Source organism: Chionomys nivalis, chromosome 26, assembly GCF_950005125.1.
Source record: "Chionomys nivalis chromosome 26, mChiNiv1.1, whole genome shotgun sequence".
In the NCBI taxonomy this organism is placed as follows: domain Eukaryota; kingdom Metazoa; phylum Chordata; class Mammalia; order Rodentia; family Cricetidae; genus Chionomys; species Chionomys nivalis.
Genome location: NC_080111.1, coordinates 31,060,848 through 31,074,260, shown reverse-complemented (window position 1 = coordinate 31,074,260; position 13,413 = coordinate 31,060,848). Strand labels below are relative to the sequence as shown.

The 13,413-nt window shown below is 42.0% G+C and overlaps 1 pseudogene; it reads left to right on the top strand.

Moving 5' to 3' along the window:
• The first annotated feature begins 4,286 nt into the window (after positions 1 to 4,286).
• Positions 4,287 to 6,125, top strand: LOC130866823 (pyruvate kinase PKM-like; annotated as a pseudogene).
• Positions 6,126 to 13,413: the final 7,288 nt, after the last annotated feature.

The following is a 13,413-nucleotide window of genomic DNA, read 5'->3' as shown; positions in this document are numbered from 1 at the left end:
GTTGTTCTTCCCCACCAACTATATAACATAGATATATTTGATAAATGTGCAAACTCATAGGTAATCTAAAGGATACAAATTAAAATAAGGATAGAGGGAAGCAGGTAGGCTGACTACTGGTCTTCACCTGTCCCCCAGTCTCATCCCCAGTTCTAGAGCAGACCACCTGCTGCAGACTCCACTCCCTCATGGCCCTCACCTTCAGTGGATCACACAGATCTTCAACTCTCCTCCCCCCACTCACTGCTTTATCCCAGCCCCTAATTCCAGCAGGCATTCCCTGAGAACTCATGGGCCAAGCAGGCCAGAAAGTCAGATTGGCCACCAGAGCGAGTGGATGAGCTTCAACACTTCTCTCTCCCTCCTCTCCTCCACATCCAATCCCCCAGCCTCATCCCAGCTCTGCAGCAGACTACCTATTGTGGGCTCTCCCCATTCTTTGCCACCATTCTCAGGGGACTAAGCAGAACCTGGGGAAACACCACACTTTCCTCCTTCCTGTGGACCTCCTCAGGACGCTCCAAGTCCACCCTGATTCCCAAGTGTCAGTTCCCATTGGAATTCTACCCATATCAATTCGGAGGGTCCAATCTGAGAAGAATTCCCTGCCAGGCAACACATGGACTCCATACTCTCTTAAGAAAAGGGGGACGGAAACCAAGGAACAATACACCCACTCAACAAAAACAAGATGAAATATCAGCACATAGAATTAGAATGTCCCAACCCCTGATGCCTAGACACCAGTGTGAAAACACAATAATGGCCAGGACAGTATGTCTAGAGCCCAGCAACCCACCTATCACAGAAGGCCCTGAATCTTTTGACATGATGAAGCAAACGTAAAAGACATTAAAACAGCCATAATGAAATGATACAGGTCCTTAAAGAAAAGCAAACAACCATTCCTCCATTGAAGGGCATCTAGGTTGTTTCCAGGTTCTGGCTATTACAAACAATGCTGCTATGAACATAGTTGAACAGATACTTTTGTCATATGATAGGGCATCTCTTGTGTATATTCCCAAGAGTGGTATTACTGGATCTTGGGGTAGGTTGATCCCAAATTTCCTGAGAAACTGCCACACTGATTTCCAAAGTGGTTGCACTAGTTTGCATTCCCACCAGCAATGGATGAGGGTGCCCCTTTCTCCACACCCTCTCCAGCAAAGGCTATCATTGGTGTTTTTGATTTTAGCCATTCTGTCAGGTGTAAGATGGTATCTCAAATTTGTTTTAATTTGCATTTCCCTGATTGCTAAGGAGGTTGAGCATGACCTTAAGTGTCTTTTGGCCATTTGAATTTCTTTTGTTGAGAATTCTCTGTTCAGTTCAGTGCCCCATTTTTTAATTGGGTTAATTAGCATTTTAAAGTCTAGTTTCTTGAGTTCTTTATATATTTTGGAGATCAGACCTTTGTCTCTTGCTGGGTTGGTGAAGATCTTCTCCCAGTCAGTGGGTTGCCTTTTTGTCTTATTGACAGTATCCTTTGCTTTACAGAAGCTACTCAGTTTCAGGAGGTCCCATTTATTCAATGTTGTCCTTAATGTCTGTGCTGCTGGGGATAAACGTAGGAAGTGATCTCCTGTACCCATATGTTGTAGAGTACTTCCCACTTTTTCTTCTATCAGGTTCATGTGTTCAGACCGATATTGAGGTCTTTAATCCATTTGGACTTGAGTTTTGTGCATGGCGATAGATATGGATCTATTTTCATTCTTCTACACGTTGACAACCAGTTCTGCCAGCACCATTTGTTGAAGATGCTCTTTTTTCCATTGAATACTTTTAGCTCCTTTATCAAAAATCAGGTGTTCATATGTTTGTGGGTTAAAATCAGGGTCTTCTACTCGGTTCCATTGATCGACTTCTCTGTTTTTATGCCAATACCAAGCTGTTTTCAATACTGAAGCTCTGTAATACAGTTTGAAGTCAGGGATGGTAATGCCTCCAGACGATCCTTTATTATATAATATTGTTTTGGCTATCCTGGGTTTTTTGTTTTTCCATATAAAGCTGTTTAATGACCTCTCAAGATTTGTGAAGAATTTTGATGGGATTTTAATGGGGATTGCATTGAATCTATAAATTGCCCTTGGTAGAATTGCCATTTTTACTATGTTGATCCTCCCAATCCAAGAGCAAGGGAGATCCTTCCATTTTCTGGTATCCTTCTCAATTTCTTTCTTCAAAGACTTAAAGTTCTTGTCAAATAAATCCTTCACTTCCTTGGTTAGGGTTACCCCAAGATATTTTATGCTATTTGTGGCTATCGTGAAAGGTGATGCTTCTCTGATTTCCCTCTCTGCTTCCTTATCCTTTGTGTATAGGAAGGCAACTGATTTTTTGGAATTGATCTTGTATCCTGCCACGCTACTAAAGGTGTTTATCAGCTGTAGGAGTTCTTTGCTGGAGTTTTTGGGGTCGCTTATGTACACTATCATATCGTCTGCAAATAATGAAAGTTTAACTTCTTCCTCTCCAATTTGAATCCCTTTGATCCCCTTATGTTATCTTATTGCTATCGCTAGAATTTCAAGCACTATATTAAAGAGGTATGGAGAGAGTGGACAGCCTTGTCGTGTTCCTGATTTTAGTGGAATAGCTTTGAGTTTCTCTCCATTTAATTTGATGTTAGCTGTCGGCTTGCTATAAATAGCTTTTATTATACTTAGGTACGACCCTTGTATCCCTAATCTCTCTAAGACCTTTATCATAAAGGGATGTTGAATTTTGTCAAATGCTTTTTCAGCATCTAATGAAATGATCATATGGTTTTTTTCTTTCAGTTTATTTATATGATGGATTACATTGATAGATTTTCGTATGTTGAACCAGCCCTGCATCTCTGGGACGAAGCCTACTTGATCATAATGGATAATTTTTCTAATGTGTTCTTGGATTACTCAGAGGTAAAAAACAATGACTTCTTGAATTTTGCATGCAAATGGATGGAAATAGAAAATACTATCCTGAGTGAGGTATCCCAGACCCAAAAAGAGGAACATGGGATGTCCTCACTCATAATTGGTTTCTAGCCATAAATAAAGGACATTGAGCATATAATTTGTGATCCTAGAGAAGCTAAATAAGAAAGTGAACCCAAAGAAAATCGTATAGTCATCCGCCTGGATAGGGGAAGTAGACAAGATTGCCGGGCAAAAACTGGGAACTTGCGGGTAAGGTGGCTTGGGGCTAAGGGGAAATGGGATGAGAAACGTGAGAAGGGGAGGATGGGAGGAGCTTGAGGGATTGGGATGGTTGGGATATATGAAGGGTGGATATGGGAGCAGCGAAGTATATATCCTAACTAAGGGAGCCATCTTAGGGTTGGCAAGAGACTTGACTCTAGAGGGGTTCGCAGGTGTCCAGGGAGATGTCCCCAGCTGGTACCTTGGGCACCTGAGGAGAGGGAACCTGAAATGATCCTATCCTATACTGATGAATATCTTACATATCACCTTAGAACCTTCATCTGGCGATGGATCGAGATAGAGACAGAGACTCAATTTGGAGCAACGGTCTGAGCTCTTAAGGTCCAAATGAGGAGCAGAAGGAGGGAGAACATGAGCAAGGAAGTCAGGATCACGAGGGGTGAACCCACCCACTGTGACAGTGGAACTGATTTATTGGGAGCCCACCAAGGCCAGCTGGACTGGGACTGAATAAGCATGGGTTGAAACTGGACTCTCTGAACATGGCGGACAATGAAGCCTGATGAGAAGCCAAGGACAATGGCACTAGGCTTCGATCCTAATACATGAACTGGCTTTGTGGGAGCTTAGCCTGTTTGGACAATCACCTTCCTGGATCTAGATAGAAGTGGGAGGACCTTGGTCTTCCCGCAGTGCAGGGAATTTGGACTGCTCTTCAGTATCGAGAGGGAGGGGGAATGGAGTGGGGGGAGGAGAAGAGGAGTGGGGATAAGGAAAGGGGAGTGGGGGGAGGGGCAATATTTGGGAGGAGGGGGAGGAAAATGGGAAACGGGGACAGGTGGAAATTTTAATTAAAAAAGAATAAAAATAATAATAATAAAAAAGAAAAGCAAACAAATCCCTTAAAGAGTTCTATGAAATCACAAACAGTGGAAGAAAATGAATAAAACCATTCAAAACCTAACACTAAAGAAAGTCCCCTAGCCACAAACTAGTCAAAACACTAAATGTATCAAATAAAGAAAGAATATTAAATAAAAATTTCAAGGAAATAGGACTGTCTTGACCCTTCAGTCCTCCGACTTGAGTATTGCTGCAGGATCCGGAGTATGTCCGAGGACCTCAGGAACCATGCCGAAACCACACAGCAAAGCAGGGACTGCCTTCATTTAAACCCAGCAGCTCCATGCAGCAATGGCTGACACCTTCTTGGAACATATGTGCCACCTGGACATTGACTATGCACCCATCACGGCCCGCAACACTGGCATCATTTGTACCATTGGTCCTGCTTCCCGGTCTGTGGAGATGCTGAAGGCGATGATCAAGTCGGGAATGAACGTGGCTCGTCTCAATTTCTCCCGTGGAACTCATGAGTACCATGCAGAAACTATCAAGAACGTGCGTGCAGGCACAGAAAGCTTCTGTTCTGATCCCATTCTTTACAGGCCTGTTGCTGTGGCTCTGGACACAAAGGGGCCTGAGATCCGAACTGGACTCATCAAAGGCAGGGGCACTGCAGAAGTGGAGCTGAAGAAGGGAGCTACCCTGAAGATCACCCTGGACATGGAAAAGTGTGACGAGAACACCCTGTGGCTGGACTATAAGAACATCTGCAAGGTGGTGGAAGTGGGCAGCAAGATCCACGTAGATGATGGGCTCCTTTCACTGCAGGTGAAGGAGAAAGGCGCCGACTTCCTGTTGACAGAGGTGGAGAATGGTGGTTCCTTGGGCAGCAAGAAGGGGGTGAACCTCCCCGGAGCCGCTGTGACCTCCCTGCTATGTCAGAAAAGGACATCCAGGACCTGAAATTCGGGGTGGAGCAGGATGTAGACATGCTGTTTGCGTCTTTCATCCGCAAGGCAGCGGATGTGCACGAGGTTAGGAAGGTCCTGGGAGAGAAGGGCAAGAACATCAAGATCATCAGCAAAATCGAGAACCACGAAGGCATCCGCAGGCTTGTTGAGATTTTGGAGGCCAGTGATGGCATCATGGTGGCTCGTGGCGACTTGGGCATTGAGATTCCTGCAGAGAAGGTCTTCTTGGCTCAGAAGATGATGATTGGACAATGCAATCGAGCTGGGAAGCCAGTCATCCATCTGCGCCACACACATGCTGGAGAGCATGATCAAGAAGCCCCGCCCCACGCGTGCTGAGGGCAGTGATGTGGCCAATGTGGTCCTAGATGGAGCAGACTGCGTCATGCTGTCAGGATAGATCGCCAAAGGGACCTACCCCCTGGAGGCCTTTCGCATGCAGCACCTGATTGACGTGAGGCAGAGGCCGCCATCTACCACCTGCAGTTATTAGAGGAACTCCACCGCCTGATGCCTATTACCAGCGATCCCACAGAGCTGCTGCCGTGGGTGCTGTGGAGGCCTCTTTTGGGTGCTTCAGTGGGGCCATTATCGTGCTCACCAAGTGTGGCAGGAGTGCTCACCAGGTGGCCAGGTACCGGCCACGTGCGCCCATCATTGCTGTGACCCGCAATCCCCAGACAGCTCGCCAGGCCTTTGTACCGTGGCATCTTCCCTGTGCTGTGAAAGGATGCAAGGCCCGAGGCTTCTTCAAGAAGGGAGATGTGGCGCACGCCTTTAATCCCAGCACTCGGGAGGCAGAGGCAGGCGGATCTCTGTGAGTTCGAGACCAGCCTGGTCTACAAGAGCTAGTTCCAGGACAGGCTCCAAAACCACTGAGAAACCCTGTCTCGAAAAACCAAAAAAAAAAAAAAAAAAAAAAGGAGATGTGGTCATTGTGCTGACTGGGTGGAGCCCAGGCTCTGGCTTCACCAACACCATGCGTGTAGTGCCTGTACCTTGGAGTACAGGCTCTCTCTGGAGCCCCTCTTCTAACCCCTGTCCCATCCCCTCCCCCATCCCATCCATTAGGCCAGCAACGCTTGTAGTGCTCACTCTAGGCCAGAGTGTGGCGCTGGTGGGCTGGGACACCCAGGAAAATTACTGCCGCTGAAACATGGAATAGAGCCCAGCGGTCTATTATCATAAGGCCCTACCCAAGCCAGGGGTGACAGAGGAATGCAGAATTGGAAACCCTCTGGCTTTATCACAAAGGGGCAGCAACATCTCTGTGTACTTTGCTCCTGTAGAAAGTTGCCCAGAGAACTCCCAGCCCTGGCCTGGAGTCAGGAGACAGCAAGGCATGGGGCCAGGTTCCTGTGTAGATTATAACCTCTGGCCCCCAGGCCGGACTTTCTTCCCCAACAGCTTTGGCCTCCCCCACTGCTCGTTGCACACTTCTCAGCTGTCACTGCAATCACACCCTGCACTCTCTACCTCCATTCTACTACAGCATCTCCAGGCCTGTTGCTATAGTGCCCACCTGAGTGTCAATAAACAGCAGCTGAAGCAAAAATAAATAAATAAATAAATACTTCAAGGAAATAAGACCACGTAACATATAAATGCAGACCTATTAGAATTACACCCAACTTCTCATAAAGACTCTAAAAGCCAGTAGGGGCTGCACAGATGTTTTACAGACTCTAAGAGACCACACATGCCAGCACCACACTACTGTACCCAGAAAAATTCTCAGTAACATTAGATGGACAAAGTAGGACATCCACTAGAAAACCAAATTTAAGCAATATCTATCTACAAATCTAGCCCTACAGAAGGCACTAGAAGGAAAAATCCAGCCTATAGAGGTCCACTACACCAAAGAAAACACAAGAAATAAATAATTCCAAAGCAGCAAATCAGAACAGAAAAATGCATACGCACCCCCACCACAACAACAAAATAACAGGAGTTAGCAAGCGCTGTTCACTGATATCCCTCAACGTCGGTGGTTTCGATTTCCACTAACGAGACACAGACTAACAGAATAGATGCAAAAGCAGGATCCACACTTCTGCAGCATCCAAGAAACACACCTAAACATCAAGAATAGACTTCACCTCAAGTTAAAAGAATGGAAAGAGATGTATTCAAACAAAGGACCCAAAAAGTAAGCAGACGTAGCCATTTTAATATGTGACAAAATAGCCTTCAAACCAAAACTAATCAGAAGAGATCAAGGACATTACATATTCAAAGAAAAAAATTCACCAAGAGGACATTGCCATTCTAAACATTAATGCACCATCTACAATGGCAAGTACGTTTATAAAAGAAACACTACTACAGCCTACATCACATATTGGCTTTCACACATTCTTGTGTGTAACTTCAATACCCCACTCTCACCAATAAACAGGTCACACAGACAAAAACTAAACAGAGAAATGCTGGTGCTAACTGATGTCATAAACAAAATGGACCTACTGGATATTTACAGAATATTTCACCCAAACACCAATTATATACCTGTGTGTCAGCACCTCATGGAACATTCTCCAAAAATGACCACATACTCAGGCACAAAGCAAGTCTCAACAGACACAGAAAAACCAAAACAACACCATGCATCCTATCTTACCACCCTGGATTAAAACTAGATATCTTTTTTGTTTGTTTGTTTGGTGTGATTTGGTTTTTCAAGTCAGGGTTTCTCTGTGTAGCAGTCCTGGCTGTCCTGGAACTGACATTGTAAATAGGTTGGCGTCAAACTCACTGATATCTACATGCCCCTGCTTCCCAAAGTACTGGGATTAAAGGCATGCACCACCACTGGCAGGCTTAAATCTGAATATCAATGATGGAAACAACAAAAGTTTATGGATTCATAGAAACTGAAGTCACTAATGAATGGAAAAACTAGCTCAAGATAGAAATAAGAAAAAAATTAAAAACTTTTTGGAATTGAAAGAAAATCAAACACAACATACTCAAACTATGGGACACAACAAAAGCAGTTAGTTCTAAGAAGCAAGTTGTAAAACCAAGTACCTACATTGAAAAACAATTGAAGATGTCTTATTCTAGTAATTTAACAGCATACCTGAAGGCTCAGAACAAAAAGGAGAAATCATACCCAAAATGAATCGATAGCAAGAAATAGTCAAAATCAAGGATGAAATCAATAAAATAAAATAAAACTACAAAAATCAATGAAACAAAAGTTGAGTTTTTGAGAAAATTAATAAAATTGACAAACCTTATCTGAATTAACTAAAAGATAAAAAGAGAATAGAAAAATTAACAAAATTAGAAATAAAAAGAGGGACATAACAACAGACACTGAGAGAATCCAGAGACTCATAGGCACATGCTTTAGAAACCTGTACTCCATCAAACTGGAAAATCTAAAATAAATGGATAATTTCCTCTATACCACTTACCAAAGTTAAATCAAAATTAGATAAATAATTTAAATAGACCTGTAAGCCCAAGTAAAATGGAAACAGTCACTAAAAGTCTATCAATCAAAAAGAAAGGCCAGGTTCTTTTTTTCTTTGTTTTCAAAGAAAAGCTTATGTCACTATTCCTCAAATTATTCCACAAAATAAAAACATAAGGAAATCACCCATTTTGTTTTATGAGGACACAGTTACCCTGATACCTAAACCACACAAAGATACAACAAGAAAGAGGATTCGAGACCAATTTTCCTTATGAATGTAGGTGCAAAAATTCTTGCATAAAAATGCTTGCAAAATGAATCCAAAAACAAATTTAAAAGATCATTCACCATGACCAAGTAGGCTTTCATCCCAGAGATGCAGAATGGTTCAACATATAAAAATCAGTAAATAAGCCAAGTGGTGGTGGTGAATGCCTTTAATCCCAGCACTTGGAAGGCAAAGGCTGGCAGATCTCTGTGAATTTGACGCCAGCCTGGTCGACAAGAGCTAGCTCCAGGACAGACTCCAAAGTTACAGAGAAACCCCATCTCATAAAAAACAAAACAAATAATCAGTAAATGTGTCTATCAAATAAACAAACTGAAATACAAAACTACATGATCATTTTATTAGATATAGAAAAGACCTTTGACAAAATCCAACACTATTCATGAAAAAAAGTTTTGGAGAGATTAAGGATATATACCTCCACCTAAAAAAGGTAGTTTACAGCAAGTCCATAGCCAGCATCAACTTAAATGAAGAGAAACTCAATCCACTAAACTCAGTAAAAAGACAAGGTGGTCCAATCTATCACCATTCAATATAGTACTTGAAGTTCTACCTAGAGCAGTAAGGCAACTAACAAGGGGATAAAAGTTAAAAAGGAAGAAGTCAAAGTATCTTTATTTACATATGACATAATAGTACACATAACTGGCCCTAAAAATTTTCTGGGAAAATTCAAAGTAACTAGATACGAAATTAACTGATAAAATCAAGAGCCTTTCTGTATACAAATGACAAATGGACTGAGCAAGAAATCAGGGAAGCAACTCCTTCCACAATAGTCTCAAATAACATAAAGTATCTTAGGATAACTAACTAAGCAAGTGAAAGACTTGTACGATAAAAATTTTAAGACACTGTCAGGTGGTGATGGCTCATGCCTTTAATCCCAGCACCTGGGAGCAGAGGCAGGCAGATCTATGTGAGTTCGAGTCCAGCCTGTCTACAGAGTTCCAGGACTGGCTCCATAGTGACTGAGAAACCCTGTCTCGAAAACCCAAACCAAAACAAAACCTTTAAGACACTAAAGATTAGTTTGGATAGGGGTTTGTCAATCTTGTTGATTTTCTCCAAGTATCAGCTTTTTGTTTCATTGATTCTTTGGATTGTTTTCTGTGTTTCTATTTTGTTGATTTCAGCCCTCAGTTTGATTATTTCCAGTCTTCTACTCCTCCTGGATGAGTCTGCTTCTTTTTTCCTACGGCTTTCAGGTGGGCAGTTAAGTCTCTAATGTGAGCTTTCTCCGTTTACTTTAAGTGGGCACTTGCTGCTATGAACTTTCCTCTTAGCACTGCTTTCATAGTGTCCCATAGGTTTGAGTATGTTGTGTCTTTATTTTTGTTGAATTCAAGGAAGACTTTAATTTCTATTTTTATTTCTTCCTTGACCCAGGGTGGTTCAGTAGTTGACTGTTCAGTTTCTACGAGTTTGTAGGCTTTCTGGGGGTAGAATTGTTGTTTAATTTTAACTTTATTCTATGGTAATCCAATAGTACACAGGTGGTTACTACAATTTTTTTTGTATCTGTGGATGTTTGCTTTGTTACCAATTATGTGATCAATTTTTGATAAGGTTCCATGAGATGCTGAGGAGAAGGTATATTCTTTTCTATTTGGTGGAATGTTCTATTGATGTCTATTAAGTCCATTTGGTTCTTATTTCTCAGTTAAATGTCTGTCTGGTTGACCTGTCCCTTGGTGAGAGAGGAGTGTTGAAATCTCCTACTATTACAGTGTGGGGTTTGATGTCTGCTTTGAGTTCTAGTAATGTTTCTTTTACATATATGGGTGCTTTTATAACAGGAGCATAGATGTTCAGGATTGAGAATTGCTCCTGATGACTTGTTCCTGTTATGAATATAAAGTGTCCTTCTTCATCTCTTCTGATTGATTTTAGTTTGAAATCAATTTTTTTAGATATTAGCATAGCCACATCCACTTTTTCTTATGTCCATTTGATTGGAAAACCTTTTCCCAACCCTTTACTCTGAGGTAGTGTCTGTCTTTGTGGTTGAGGTGTGTTTCTTGTAAACAGCAGAATGTTGAATCCTGTTTGTTTCCTATCCATTCTCTTAACCTGTGCCTTTTTATAGGTGAATTGAGTCCATTGGTATTAAGTGATATTAATGACCAGTGGTTGTTAACTCCAGTTAATATTTTTGGTGGTAGTGTTAGTGTATTTCCCTTCTTTGAGTTATGCTGGTGGAGAGTTGTCAGATGCCTGTGTTATTATGGGTGTTGTTGGCTTCCTTGGTTTGTGGTTTTCCTTCTAGTACTTTCTGTAAGGCTGGGTTTGTGGCTAAGTATTGTTTAAATCTGTTTTTGTCCTGGAATATATTATTTTCTCCATTGATAGTGAATGCAAGCTTTGCTGGGAATAGTACTCTGGGCTTGCATCCATGGTCACTTAATGTCTGCCAGCACATCTATCCAAGACCTCTGGCTTTCACAGTTTCCATTAAGAAATCAGGTGTAATTCATGTACCTACAGACACCTGATCTTTGATGAAGAAATCAGAAATACATGGGGGGAAAGACAGGATCTTCATCAAATAGTGGTGGTTAAACTGGATTATTGTATGTAGAGAATTCCAAATAGATCCATACTTATCACCCTGCACAAAACTCAACTCCAAGTTGATCAAAGAGCTCAGTTAAGTAGAGCATGAGACTCTTACGCTCAAGGAGGTGGGTTTATGCCCCACACTGGGCCACAGGTTTAGGCAAGGGTAAGTGAGTTCATGGGAGCCCCAAATAAAGAATATCAAATATTTTGGGGGAAGACTCATGAATAACAATAAGGTGAAGAGTCACCACTGTCCTCTGCCCTGGAAGCAATGGAAGTTGCAACCAGATCTACAACACCATACAAAAGAGTAAGAGAGACCATTCCTCTCCCTTATAAGAGATGAGGTCGGCACACAGAAGCCATTCTAAAGCTGAGATTCCCCACCCAAAGAAAAAATTTTAGTGGAAAGGAATTCCCACACAGACCTCAACCAAAGAACAAATATCTTGAACCTAACCGAAGAAAAAGTAGAAAACAGCCCTGAAATCAAAGGCTCAGGGAAAGACCTGAACAGAACAGTATTAACACAGACACTAAGAACAATTAATAAATGGGATCTCATGAAACTGAAAAGCTTCTGCATGGCAAAAGATCCCATCATTCAGACAAAACAGCAGCTTACAGAATGGTAAAATATTTTTTTCCAACTACACCTCTTATAGAGGGCTAATATCCAAAATTATATAGAAAACTCAAACAAAATATATAAAGAACTCAAAAGACTAGATATCAAGAAAACAAATGACTCAATTAAAAAATGGGGTATAGAGCTAAACAGAGAATCCTCAATAGGGGAATCTTAAATGGCTGAGAAACACTTAAATGTTCAACATTCTCAGTCATTAGTGAAATGCAAGCCAAGTCTGCTTTGAGAGTTCATTTTACACCTGTCAGAATCCCTAGGATCAATAACACAAGTGACAGCTCCTGCTGGCAAGGACGTAGAATAAGGGGGACACTCATCCACTGCTGATGGGAGTGCAGACTCATACAGCCACGATGGAAATGAGTGTGGGGGTTCCTCAGAAAGATGGGAACTGATCTACCTCACGATCCAGCTATATCACCCTTGGGCATTTACCCAAAGGACACTTCATCCTACCACAAAAACACTTGCTCAACCATGTTCATTACTGCTCTATTAATAACACCCAGAAATTGGAAAACATATTCAAGACATGAATGGATAATAAAAATTGGTACCTTCACAAAAATGAATATTTCTCAGCCATTAAAAAAGAATTAAATCAGCCGGGTGGTGGTGGCGCACGCCTTTAATCCCAGCACTCGGGAGGCAGAGGCAGGCGGATCTCTGTGAGTTCGAGACCAGCCTGGTCTACAACAGCTAGTTCCAGGACAGGCTCCAAAACCACAGAGAAACCCTGTCTCGAAAAAAAAAAAAAAAGAATTAAATCCACAGTAAATAAATGGATAGAACTAGGGGGGGAAATTGCTCTGAGTGAGATACCCAGACCCAGAAAGCCAAATGTGGCATGTATTAGCCTACATGTGGATATACAAAATCCCAGAGGTTAAGCATAGAGTAACAGACTAGGGAGGAGAGAAGCATCTCATCAGGGAAGAGGAAATAGAATAGAAAGTTACAGGCTGGTGAGGGGAGGTGCAAGGAGAGAGAAGAGGGGGACGAGGGAGTGTATATAGGGAGAAACAGCTAAAACTGAGGCCACTGAAGTAGTGAGCAGTGGCATGGGTAATAATACAGTAGATGCTTCCTGAAATAAATGCATATGTGAAGGCAATCTAACAGAGAAATCAAATAACAGAGTGATGAGACCGTGTGTGTGAGATTTCTCCTTCTGTCTTGCATTCCTCTCTTTAGGTTGGGATTAAAGATGTGCTCCACTGAGATTAAAGGCGTGCACCACCCGCTTTCTATGGCAAACTAGTGTGGCTGCTGAGATTAAAGCTGTGTGCCACCACTCACTCTCTGATCTTCAGCTAAGCTTTCTTTATTAAAATACAAATGAAATATAACTACACATAAGGCTCAGGAAACATTCTTAAGGAGGGGACACAAAGATTATAAAAGCCAGAGGATCATGGAGTCTGCTGTGACATTGTATCTCCTAGGAATGTCAGAAGCTACACCCATAAAATCTCATTAACATGACTGCTTAAATATGAGCTGAATAAGGA